This window comes from Electrophorus electricus, chromosome 19 (assembly GCF_013358815.1).
Source record: "Electrophorus electricus isolate fEleEle1 chromosome 19, fEleEle1.pri, whole genome shotgun sequence".
Lineage (NCBI taxonomy): Eukaryota > Metazoa > Chordata > Actinopteri > Gymnotiformes > Gymnotidae > Electrophorus > Electrophorus electricus.
In genome coordinates, this window is record NC_049553.1 from 4,209,165 (window position 1) to 4,222,056 (window position 12,892).

The following is a 12,892-nucleotide window of genomic DNA, read 5'->3' on the forward strand; positions in this document are numbered from 1 at the left end:
GGTCCACTCCCCGTGCCAAACCCAGCAGCTGGACACGTTTGCATGATCAGTCATGCTCTTTGTGGATAGCGCACATTAAAGGCCCTGCGATCCCCACGCTGCGGAGCTGGGCCACGTCCAGCATGCCCGACGGTGCGACGCCCCGCAGGCTCGCTCCACACCCTTCCTGGTCTCGTTCCTGCCTTCCCCCCCCCCCCACCTTTTGCACCCGGAACGGTCCTGTCCGGATGCGCTGGACGGTGCGCGGATCTAAATCGGGCTGCTTCAAAAGAGGCTGTTGCGTCTTGTCGGACTCCAATCACCCGTCATTTGTCTGTTGTCACGGGATAAACGACATTGCTTGTCCACAGCCTCTGGAAAAATGCCACAGGAGCTTCCACTTTTCTGAAGCTCCACATGAGGGAGAAAGTCTCCCCTGAAGTATAGAGCTTTATCAGGGAGAGCAGAGCAGGACTGGGGTGCAGATGCATCCACAATGCTCCCATAAACCCGCCGACTGATAAAGATCCAGTGCAGCTGAGGCCCGCGCCCAACAGAAGCAGCAGGGAGAGAGGGTCTCTCTGCAAGCCCACCCTTACACGAATAGCCTCTACCAATTTCCAGAACCTTCTCTTTTCGCTTACTTTAATGGGACCTGCCTAAGGCTTGCTGCTTTGTTGGGAGAATAGCAGCAGGAATACCAGAAAATGCAGATATTCGCACTGGTTCTTGGTAAACATCACAAGCACGTGCGCACAACTGCCCCGACACGTGTGCGCGCGTTTGCCGGCTCGCGCGCGCACCTCTAGATCAGTCTCCGTTCTCCGGATTAAGACCCGGAATTATGCACAGCTGCTCCCCTTTCTGTGCCCTGATAAAAATCGGGCAATTTCACAGTCAGTGGCATTCTTTCAACCCCTAATCCCCCCGGCACGTATACAGTATACGTGACCCTCCCCAGGAAAGAACCGAGGGCACAGCGGGGCCGCCTCCGGTCAGGCAGAGGGACTTTAAATTGAGGGCCCTTGCTCAGGGAGACCAGGACGTCGGAACACATTGGCTTTATGTGGTCTTTTCTCCTGACTGGCTATCATATTCCCCTGCAGATACAGGCAGCAGTGATGTGAGTGGGGGAAGCAGGAAGACATTCCTGTTTGGATGTGATAAGAACATAACTAAACCACATTTGCTTGTAAGAGCAGTGCAGGCTTCCTCATCCTGGCTTACACGAAGCAAATGATAACAGCAAACAACTCAAATTTTTGGAATTAGGAGGATTATTCACTACCCACAACTGAAGACGTTCGGCAAATCTCTCAGTAGGTCATAAAAGTACAACCAGCATTACAGTAACAAAAAAAAGAACACCCAGTAATGCCACTTCACGTCACCAGAGATGTTTGTTTGAACCGAACTTACCACAGAAATTGGCTCAAATGAACCAGAAGAACAAACTAATTATTGCCTGGATGCAGTACATCCAGCATTTCTGAAAGCATCTTCATTAGGAAGTCACTAATGGCTGGGGATTTCAGGTGGGAGTGTAGAGCTGGGGACAAGTGCTGCAGTGATTGCCAATCTGTGGCTTGTGAGAGCCAGGTGTGAAGTCAGACTGTGCTGCCATAGATGTCTGTGAGGAATTGGCTTCTGAGGCTCATCTAGTCCCGGTGCTACTGCTGAAATGCTGGTCTATTGTAACGCAGTAGTTCGTACTAAAACAACAGTAAGTGACTTCCATTTCACTTTTAATTCCTTTGGATTTGGAACATCATTATATCATTATTATATTGTAATATATTAGGTAAACATCATATTTCATCTCACCTGTTATATGACATTTGCAAAACAGCAATATAAAAAATGACAGTTTTTAGATAAAGGAAAAGGCTTACATCAGGCCCGGAGCTTAAACTGGCCTACGGAGGAGACTTTTCTACAGTACACAGTGTTTGTCCAAAATCCCTTGCTGACAGGACAAAACACTTGGGTGAAGAGCCCGAGAGAGAGGCGATGAGCTTCCCCGGCTAGCGTGTGATGCTGGAACCGAACTCGAGGTTTTTCGCCTTCAGAGCAGCAGGGTGGCAGACAGCGACGCAGGAGTATGACTCCAACGAGTTTATCCTCCATCCCCTCGGAGATCTCCCGCTGGGCTTCTGACACTGTCTGTGCACCAAGCGTAAGCCGGGCGCTGGCAAGGGGATCCTCTGTCTGCACTTCAGAAGGGTTCACCAGCACCCAGCCATCCTGCTATTAAAGCTTCCCAGGCCTATCTCTGTCTGGCTATGCCATGCTGGTACCCCCCTCGCCCTCCCTGCATGCCAAGCGAAGCCTGCTCCCCAAAGGGCGAAGTAGCATCTGCCGAGAGGGCAAGGGCGCGCGGGACACCACGGCCCCTGCCGACCCCTCATCCATCTGATCAGGGTCCAAATGAGGCCCCCGGGGTGCGACTGCGCCCCTCCGTCCGTGGCCCCGAGCCCCAGGGACGGAGCTTTCGGAGCGGATTAGCTTCTCCGTTCGGCGCGGGGGCTTTTGTGCAGCCGTGCCCGGGTGAGGCGGAGCTGCCTCATGGCCGCGGGGATGCGCTAATGCCGCCGCAGGTCAGCGGCTCTGCATTTTCAAGCAGATCCTGAAAGGTCACGTTCGCTGCAGAGGAGCCGGACGACCAGCATTAGCGTCCCTGCACGCCACCACCAACCTGGGGTCCCCCACCACCCTCATCCAACCCCCCCCCCCCGCCGCAAAGACGGCACTCCAACAGAATCAAAGGTCCGGTTAATATACAGGGAAGGCTTAAGGCTTTATCTTTTATCGCCACTTCCATTCTTCCAAGAGGGAGTTCGGCCTTTGAAGCTGACAGCTCTGTTTTTGTAAGGATGTTTTGACTGCTTGGTGTGTCCTCGCAAAAGGGCCCGCCGTGTGTCGTGTGTACTGCACCGCTTGATTCACTGTATTTTTGCAAAGGGTCTTTGTGGTTGAACAAACACTGCGAAGCATGGAGGGGTCAATGGCTGCACATATTCGTCATTAAATAAACGCCGGCCCGCTTTCAGAACTCTCGCATGCTCTCATCCTTAAGGCACTCCTCTGCAGTAAAAGTAGTGCCAGAACTTAAGAATAGATAAGTGTGCAGTGCTCCGTCTTTATAATCTTGCCAAAAGTGGTTTTCCAGGTTAAATGTCCTACTCTTTAGACCTAATGTAATTTCTTTCCAGTTATGTACAACGTATGTGGAGAAGAGGGCACCTAGGGACAAAGATTAAAATAAACATTAACAACACAATCAGAAGAAGCTGGGACCCGCACGTAACGTTACACTGATAAGTCTGTAAGTTGCTCCAGGTAAGAGGATACTGAAAATTGTGATTCTGTTTCCAAGATCTTATAATGATAAAACATCTCACATAAGGAAACGCTGTTTATGCTGAGTAAAGGAACAATGAACAATGCTACTGTGATCGTGCCAATTGCATCGTTTTCCGACCAACACGGTCCCTCAAAATGCAAAACCAAGACTGCGGGAAAGCGCATGCAACGCGGGGTGCTCCTGCAAAGCTCCTCTCGCCAGAGCTAGCCTAGCCTAGCCTAGCTCTCCACAGCAACAAAGGAGATTAATCGTTCCAGCACATGTGCAATAATATCTTGACTCCACGCCCAACCAATAGAGTGCACAACGCGGTCCGCAGAGTAATCAAGGTGATTTGGCAAGCGCCGCCTTGCATACATCGTGCCACAAAGATATCAGCATATCACCCTATGCTGCACAAGAGCTGTGCACGTTACCGCCTCGAGGGGCTTCCTGTGCAAGGCACGCAGTGCAAACGGACCGGAGCTAAGGCTAGTCTGAGGGCAACGTGCACGAATGGCCTCTGTCAGCGTCAGGACCGGACTGGACTATCACTGTGTTCCAGGATCGCGAGGGTTGGGTGCGTGCGTACGTGTACGTGAGGCGAGTGTAATGGGCTTGTCGAGCCACTGTCCAACGCAATGTCCCCAAAAGGCCACCATACACTTGAACACCAGCCTTTGCCCTCATGCACTGACATATGTATGCTGCTTAAAGAGGAAGGAAAACCGTGCTTCCCATCTGGGGATATGAATGTGCTGTCAGTGCGGTGGGATCAAAGCCTGGCAAAAAGATTGAACTCCAAACATTAATTCTCGAAAACTAATTTTCATGGCGTGATAAATAAATAAATAAATAAATAAATAAATAAATACCCGCTGGGATATTAAAAAAAGAGAGCAAAAAAAAAAAAGAATAAAGCGACTGGGAAATTTTCCCAGTTCCTCTCAGCCTGAGGCAGCTTTAATGGTTTTTCTCCACTCGGATGCAGGTGAGGGGCGCCCGATTCCAGCTGAATCACGTTAGGTGCCCCCCTCCCCTCCCCCTCGGCCAGGCGCTCAGCCAATCGCAGAGCTCGCTGCCGCTGGATGACGGCCACGTCGTTATTAAAACCTGCAGGCGTGCTGAACACGGCCTCGACACATCGCCCTCCAGCGCCGCGAGGAATTAGAAAAACCACAGACTATTCGGAAAAGGAGCGGAATCATGAAAGGCGAGCCGGAGTGGGGGTGGGGGCACAGAGAGGCTGACGGGTTCAGTATGAAGATGGAGAGTACAGAGCGTGGGGTGTTTGACTCTCGACATGATCGCAAGCGCTAATGTAATCGATCATTAAACGTGAGGGAAGCGCCTGGAGAGCTGATGGGTGACGTTATAAAGAGCCCGAAATGCGCCTGCTTCCAAAACTTCAGTTTGTTTGACGACTCCTTTTTAGCGCGCTAGATTCGAGGCCCTCTGTTGGTTTTTGTAGCTCCTTTGGTGAACTTTTTCCCCTCTCAGATCCCCTTATTTGTCTCCCTGTTTTCGCTAATGACAGAATGCTAATGTTCCCATGGTGCCAGGCACACTGCATTAGCTTTGATAAGCTGAGCTTTTCTCACCTGCAGCCAACAGCCCGACGCGCCTCCACCGGGCTCCATATGCAAATTATTATTAATGGTGATTCATTTACTTAGCATCCTGTGCCAATCTTCACTATTAAAAAAATAAATGGCGAGAAGAGCGAAAAACACCCCCATGTCGGGGTTCTAAACCCCCTCTTCCCCCGGTATCGTCCAGCATCGAGGTTGCCACGGCAACACCCAATCGGAAGCTGCGGTGCCGCCGTGGTTGGCGCCGGCCTCGTTTGGCGCAGGTGGGAACGCATATGGAACAATGGCCCATCTGGGTATGCCAGTGGCGGCCGTTTTAATGGTGCCACTGCCGCGGCGCTGGCTAATGGAGACGTGAAGTGGGCTGCTGGGATGTGGCCAGGTATCGCCTGTGCCAGTGGCACAGGGACGCGAGATGCGCGAGGGATGCTAACATCCGCAACGAGGGGCTGGCGACACAGGGACTCTCGCAATCGAATCCACCTCCGACATTCATTTGGTCCCTGGCTCCCGGTCACCCGCAGATGCGTAAAATGACCTTTCTGTGCAAGCATTATCCTTTTCTGTTTTTTGTTTGTTTGTTTGTTTTTTATAATCTAAGGGGTCCAAGCATATTGTAGGCTGTTTAAGCAGAGACGTGCTACTCCACTGCATTGCAGTGTTATGGCGGGCATGTATGCATGGGCATATGTTGAAACCACACTGATGTTCCTCCATTCAGCCCTGTGCTAACTGCCGTCCTGTGCTAACGCTAACTCCAGCACTTGCGCTCTGGAAATTGGAAGCACGTGTGCCTAATGAATCAATCATCCAGGGCACCTTATCAACTGAAGCACATTTAGTGAGAACAGGCCTAGCGCAGGTTAATTAAAACACAAAAGCCGGGGGGGGGGGGGCACGCTGGCACACATCCCTGCCTTGGCTAAGCCTGTTTCTGCCATGGAGGTGTGGGGGGACTTGGGGCTAAGGGTGTAAATTTAAGCCCCCCCACCACCACCAAAACCCACCAACCCACTACTAGACTCCCAGACATACATAAATAAATCAACTCTGTGCCCCCAGCCTGTTTAAATAGATGTTTGTCAACTGCTAGTGAGACTTCAAATTGGAAACTCATTTCCAGGATGCTTGATATGTGCTTTTAGTCAGGTATGCATCTGGCTTCAAAGATGCAAAACAGGAAGAAAATGGTTTGACATGCTAAAAATGATTATTTCCTTTATTTTATATTCAGAATAGTAAGAACTGGCAAAGAAACTTAGTCTGCCATGGCTACAGTTTCACAGGTGGTCCCCAAATGTTCGTGGGCTATTTAATGGTTGTTGAGCACTTTATAAGTAGGGCAAAGGCAATAAAAAGTATACTATTTATGTATGTACTAAGCAGTATTAAGGGTTGGACAGATGCCAACACTTTACAAAACATAAATTTTCCTTCCATGTTCATGTGATTTAAGAGTTAAATACAGAAAGCTATTCAACACGAAGTACACTTTAATTTAGATGAGCTCACCATGTATGGCATTTTGTCCTAAACAGCAGTCATTAGAGAGATATCTGCAAATCACTTCCAGAACTTTCTATCCATAATGAGAGGCTTCAGTTAACCATAAAGTCCCAATCATTAGCTTTACTGCAAATCACCCACTTTCTGTAGATGATAAAGTAATTGTTCAAACTATTAAAGTTACATCAGGTAATTTGGGGGTTCAGGACACTGATCAAAAGAAGTAAACTCACATGAACAGACCTGCATGTAAGTGTTCTCTCTCTCTCTCTCTCTCTCTCTCTCTCCCCCCCCTCTCTCTCTCTCTCTTACACACACACACACACACACACATTCATGAAAAAAAAACAAACCCAAAACCCTAGCTATGCGCATGTCCCTGGGGAGACAGCTGCGTGAGTTTATACGCAGGGGGTCGTGAACCACACAAGTTTTAATAAAGTCACCGCTCTAGCCGTGGCAGAGCGGGCCCGTGTTCTCTCGCACCCGGCCCTCCCGGCGCTCAGCCCGCAACACCACAGCTGCTGCGGTGTGCGTTGTCATCCGCTGCCCCATCGCCGCGGAACACACAGGAAGTCATTCATTTACACAGGCCGCCGGTGGGAACGAGGCCTAGCCGTCGTTCCGAGGAGCAGGCTTCCCGGGGAGGTTTATGGCGGATGTGAAAGCTGCCCTTGAGAAGTGCATCATAATGATGAATACCGTTATGGCGCTACCTTCTCCCGCTGCCATAATCTCAGTATGCATATTCTTCAAGCCCTTGCACCATCTGTGGCAGGAGCTGGGGTGGCAGTGGAGCAGCAGTACAGTGGAGGCATTGTGTGTCCTGACATGGCGGGGCGGGGGCAGAGGGGTGTGGGGGTGTGGGAGTTGGGGCAGGGGGTTGGTTTGAGTGTATTCCTCTGAAGGTGGAGAAGAGGAACGAGGCATGAGACCAAGCCAAGTGTACTGGAACACAAGTGTCAGGGAGACGTATGGCTTTTAGAAAACTACGTGAAACGAGTTAAAGTTGATGATGAGGGGACCTGTTTTAGTGTAACAGGAACTTGGACTGGTTCTGATATATCAGCTTACAGGAGCAGATCCCAGCTGAGGACAGAGCTGCTGGCAACCAGTCAGCTGTGACCCGCATATAACACCAAACTAACTAAAAATCGGGTTTCCTTACTTCTATCTACATAAAATGGCAAAATGTAAGCTTACAATCAGCTATTCCAACCAACCTCCATCTTTCTCGTTCTCTCTGTTTTTTTTTTTTTTTCTTTGTAAATCAAGCCAGCACGACTCATTTGTTACAAATCTGGCGGCGGATGGAATTCATCCAAATATAGTTTAGCTGTCAAATCAAGGAGAACATTCCAGAAACACAAGTAAAATCAATAATGTTTATATCAAAGGTCTGGAATTAATATTAGACCCCAAGACCCTTTCACATATCAGACACTGGGACATCTCTATGTAAGTACAACATGTCTCAGACATGAAAAGGCTGTAATCACCACTCTTCTTCACAGCAGTACAGCAGTGTAGGTACTTTCCTCACGGCTATAGTTGATCCTCACGTTTATGAGCATATTACGTTCTTGTAAATATATATTCAGTATAAACTTAAGTGTTGACTAATACATGCAGTTTATTGCTGTATATATCATTTTTCATACCTAATAGACTAAAATATGAAGACCTGGTCCTTAGATAACTCTGGTCCATTTTAGGTGTACAATAAATATGCAACATATGAATATTTTCCTTGAAATAAGCTCCTGACGAAATGGTGAGAAGAGGCCAGTGCAGGTTTGGAATGGGCTTTTAAGGCCATTTCCTGTGAGCGGCGCCCATAGTTGCTCTCCATCTTGCGCTGTTCTCTCTAACACCCATTATTCAAGGCCTAATGTTGTGCTGGGCAGCGCCCCAAAACCCAAAGCAGCCACGGAGAAAGAAAAGGGGAAAGCGCGAACACCCGATGTACACGGATGGGATGGAGATACCATGTGCTTGGTAGCTTCTCATTAAGCATTTGATATATCGGACACTTCAATACGTTTGGCTAATTAAACATGGCACCTATTCCTGAAGTAATCCAACAAACCTGAAGCTGTGTCATAGACAAAAAAACATTTCTAAACATTTCTGAAATAACACGAGTGAAAGAACAGCTCTTTTCTGACTGTCCAACCTGGCTATTTGCACACCAATAACCACAAGAATTCACAACTATTTACATATAACCCTTCATCCGTTTCTAACATGGCTCAGGCAGATGTGATGGGCACCATTGGCAATTCACACCTTCTTCCACGCTCCACGCTCCACGCTCCACTCCTGCTTTTCCCCGCAGCCATGCACCGGTTCCGCCTGGGCCTCTGGTGCTCGGTTGGGGAGAGATCCGCCCAGGGCCGGGTGAGCAGGGATGGATGGTGATTGCTTTAGCATGTGGGACCATGGGGGAGGACAGGCACAGCTTTAGACGGCCTGCCCGCGCTGAGGTTAGCTGAGGTGAGGGGCACAGGAGCAGGACGGCCTCCCTGCCCCCAACCGCCCAGCCTGCCAACGGAGGTACGCTTGCGCAGGACCCTCAGGTCTGGGCTGGGTTATGGCTGAGTGAAGTTAGACCTTTGCCTACACGTTTTGGAGAAGCACTTGCAATCACGTTCAGAGAGGGATACCTGTCCCTTTGTCGGGTCTGCGCAGCTGTTGGCGTGACAGGCGAACCTGTGTTTGAGCACAGCACGAACTATTTGTTTTTTTTTTTGTTTTTTGTTTTTAGGTATTTCCTAATACAAACGTGATATAATCAGCGCTCACACGATTACTAATTTATTCATGTAGCCATTTTGGACTACATTCAGTGTAGATCTATAGTCCCTTCACATCTTTGAAAATAACAGCAACACACAAGCCATTAGACTCTATTATATACAACTGAACCAATGCCAGTGACTCCATTCATGTAATTGACAAACACCTCGAGCCTGTCCAAATGATTTCTCCCACAATGCACTGTTCTTGATTATTCATAATTAGGCTCATATTCTGCAGAAGCTGTAGATGGTGATAATGACAATTACAAATAGAGCTTTGTTGTGCTTTGGAAAGGACTGCGAGAATTTCCAAACTAAAATACTTCCATTAGTTCACATCATCTTACAGCTTCACATGCCTCCGTTTGAGCGAATTTCTCAAACAATGCTAATATTAAAAACACAAATGCTAATTATGAGATTTTGCACTGCTTCGACACACCTCCAGCTCTGACTCACGTGGTACGTGTTACCTGAACGGAGGCGTCAAATCAATCATCTCGAGGAGTGCCTGCGTGCGATGCTTTCTACGGCTCCAGTAGAAAACCAGAAAACCAGTACGGTTGCCATTACCCGCTTCTGTGCCTGTGTTCACCAGTAACCTTCAATTCAAAACCTTCATTAAATATTTGGACTTTGTAGTGGAAAGGTTAGTAAAAGATGAAATATCATTTAAATGCACAGTGCCTAGAATAAATCCTTTCCTTTTGCTAAGATGTACTAGAATACATAATTCTGACTTGAGGCAGTCTGTTGTATTTTTCCTAGTCAGTATTCAAAGAATTTTGCTAAAGGTAGACTGGAATTTCTCCTAGCAAACAAATTCACGCTGATATTCATAAAAAGTCTTCACAACAGAAATGTCCCAACAGGCATCCTTTAGTAACCCAACATCGCCTTGGCATTGACATGCCTCTGCTAACATTAATCAGGGTTATGAAATAAACATGATGAAATTAATCCCCATATTCCACTACAGCTTTAACACCACATGCTACTCCATTATATTCTACAACTGAAATCCCAAGTTCCCTGGTGACGTTCCACCTTCTGTGAGAAGAAAAAATATCTTTCTTCTCGCACACACACACTCACACACTCCTCTTCACTCTCAGTTTATAATCCACCTGCCAGAACAAGGCTGACATTACAATGGAGAGCAGTGTGTGTGTGTGTGTGTGTGTGTGTGTGTGTGTGTGTGTGTGTGTGTGTGTGTGTGTGTGTGTGTGTGTGTGTGTGTGAAGCAAACGGAAGATATCGTTCGGGGTTTGGCGCTAATCTGAATATGCAAGATGAGAGACAGAGAATGGCAAGACTGCCAATTTGACAGATGGACAATTAATCTGAGCTAAGATGGCATCTTGGCCTGAATACGAATCGTAGGATCGGGCACTGGACTCAGCAAGAACGAGCAGCGCACGTTTGTCAACGAATCACAGCCCACCCTCACAAAATGAGTCCGATGGATAGGAGGGCATGGTCGTTCCTCCATATGGGGAACCGCAATCATTTCTTGGAGTGAGGAGAGTAATAACCACATTATTATCCAGTGCAGGATGGCAGCGACGCTATGTTTATACCATTCCTTCCCCGTCACCCAATATTGTTCGAATATTTAAGCGGGGCAAATTGGAAGCTTGTGTGTATCAGGTGATGTGCCACGGGATTGTGCTGCCTGTAGGCTACTGTGAGACGCAAGAGAATGCATTTGTAAATACACTGAACTACAACGTCTGTCTGAAGTCCAGAATGCTCTTGCAGGTTTTGATGGCCCATGTCTGCAGATTCCTTTGACATAATGACAGCTAAAGAAACAACTGGCAAGGCAGGCAGTGTATAAAACACAGACAATGCTCACAGGGACATTATTCATAGGCTAAGAGACATAATACCTCGGTCATTTATTTGTGTGGGTCTTAGTAATTAGTCAAACAACCAGGACCCGTTTTCCCAGCCGTAAGTAGCAAAGATTATTCTAACAAGTATCACTTTCAACACTCTCCCTAACAGTTAAGATGATCTTGACACCGCAGTGCTTTTTGGATAATGCATTCAGAACGACCAGCCTCAAATTAATTCAGTAGTGGAGGAGGTGCCCTCCCCCCATCCTACGAAATTGTATTATTTTGAAGTCCAAAGGACATTTGAAAAGGCCCGTCTGAAATGAAGTGCTGTAAACTGTCGAGTATCTCTCATCTAGCACTCAGGCAAAGCTGCGCTCGCTCTTGTCCTCACAGGTGTTCCCTGAGTGTGCTGTCAGTCATGAAGGCCCTGCCTTAATTAGTCTGTTTACAATCACTCGTTTATCGGGGCCCAGGAAGCCCCGCGTGTTCTTCACGTTAGCAGTGCGACCAGACAGATCCTGGCCTGAGAATAAGGCCACCGTGTTCTTCATGTTGCCAAACGCACACACGCACACACACACACACACACACACACACACACACACACACACACACACACACATTGTGGAAAATAAACAAATCATATTTTTCAGTCTCGTTTGCAAATTTTTACATCTGGAAGAGAAAGACACCTGTGCAATACATTTCATGGTAAGGTGAGTGTGGAAACAGCCACAAGGGGGCAGTGTGATTGCTGTCAGACAGAAGTCCTCTATTTAGCTAATTCCATTTATTGCATTTATTTTACTAAACTTATTACTCATTGGGATGATAAAAATATAGTATAATCTCTCATTACATTTGTAATTGTATGTTAATTGTAAAATTCTTGTCGCCATATTTGGGCATGCATTTTGTATTACAGAATTATTATGCGCTTTAATTCTGCCCTCATTCCCAAAGTGAAAGTGTAATTACTTCAACTTATCCTGACTAAATATGCAAGTATTCAAAAAAGCATCACTGTCACAGTACATGAACTTTCAGAGCACATTTCAAATAAGTTTTGCTTATCAGTTCCAGGCTAACAATTACTTCACTACAATTACTGACGACTAAAGCCATGAAATCATTATGAAACTGCAAACCCAGGTGTTGAATTCCACCTCTACCAGTCACAATTTTGTTCCTAATTAGTGATTTGTTTTTTTGGATTCGACAAAAGAATTATTCTCACTTGCCTCGCTGTTAATCAGAACTTTCAAAGCATATTTTTACTCCAAATTCTAGTTATTTTTCGAAACCTTAATCTCGCTATCCAGATGGTCTAAGTCTCTTTCTGATATAATTGGCTATAAATCTGGTGTGAGTTACAGCCTAACACATTGCAAAGACAGGTGCGGATTGCTTCCTCCCCCTTTCAGAGAGTCCTACGCTTTCTGAGAAGCTACCATCACTCCACATGTCCATCCTGCAAAAACGAGAGGGGGGGGGGGGGGGGGGGGGGTGATAGAAGAGAAAAATCAATTGCCGATCTTTTTCCGTCCCTCTCCAGCACCTTGCTCCAGCGAAGCCGCGACCTTGAGCGTGGAAACTCACTGGCCGCGGACACGCGCGTCCTTGTCTGGTTCACGCCGGCGCGGTGTCGCGCGGGCGTTTTCATCGCGTCCGATAGCATATGTCAGGAATCCGGGAGGGGTTAGGAGAGGCGAGGTGCGTCGCTCCTTTTTGATATGACTGCCGTGTTTGGAGGGAAGAAACATGGGAGGAAGAGATGGTGATGGGGGGGGGGGGAGAATGATAGGAAGAAAGACAAACGAGGCGAGG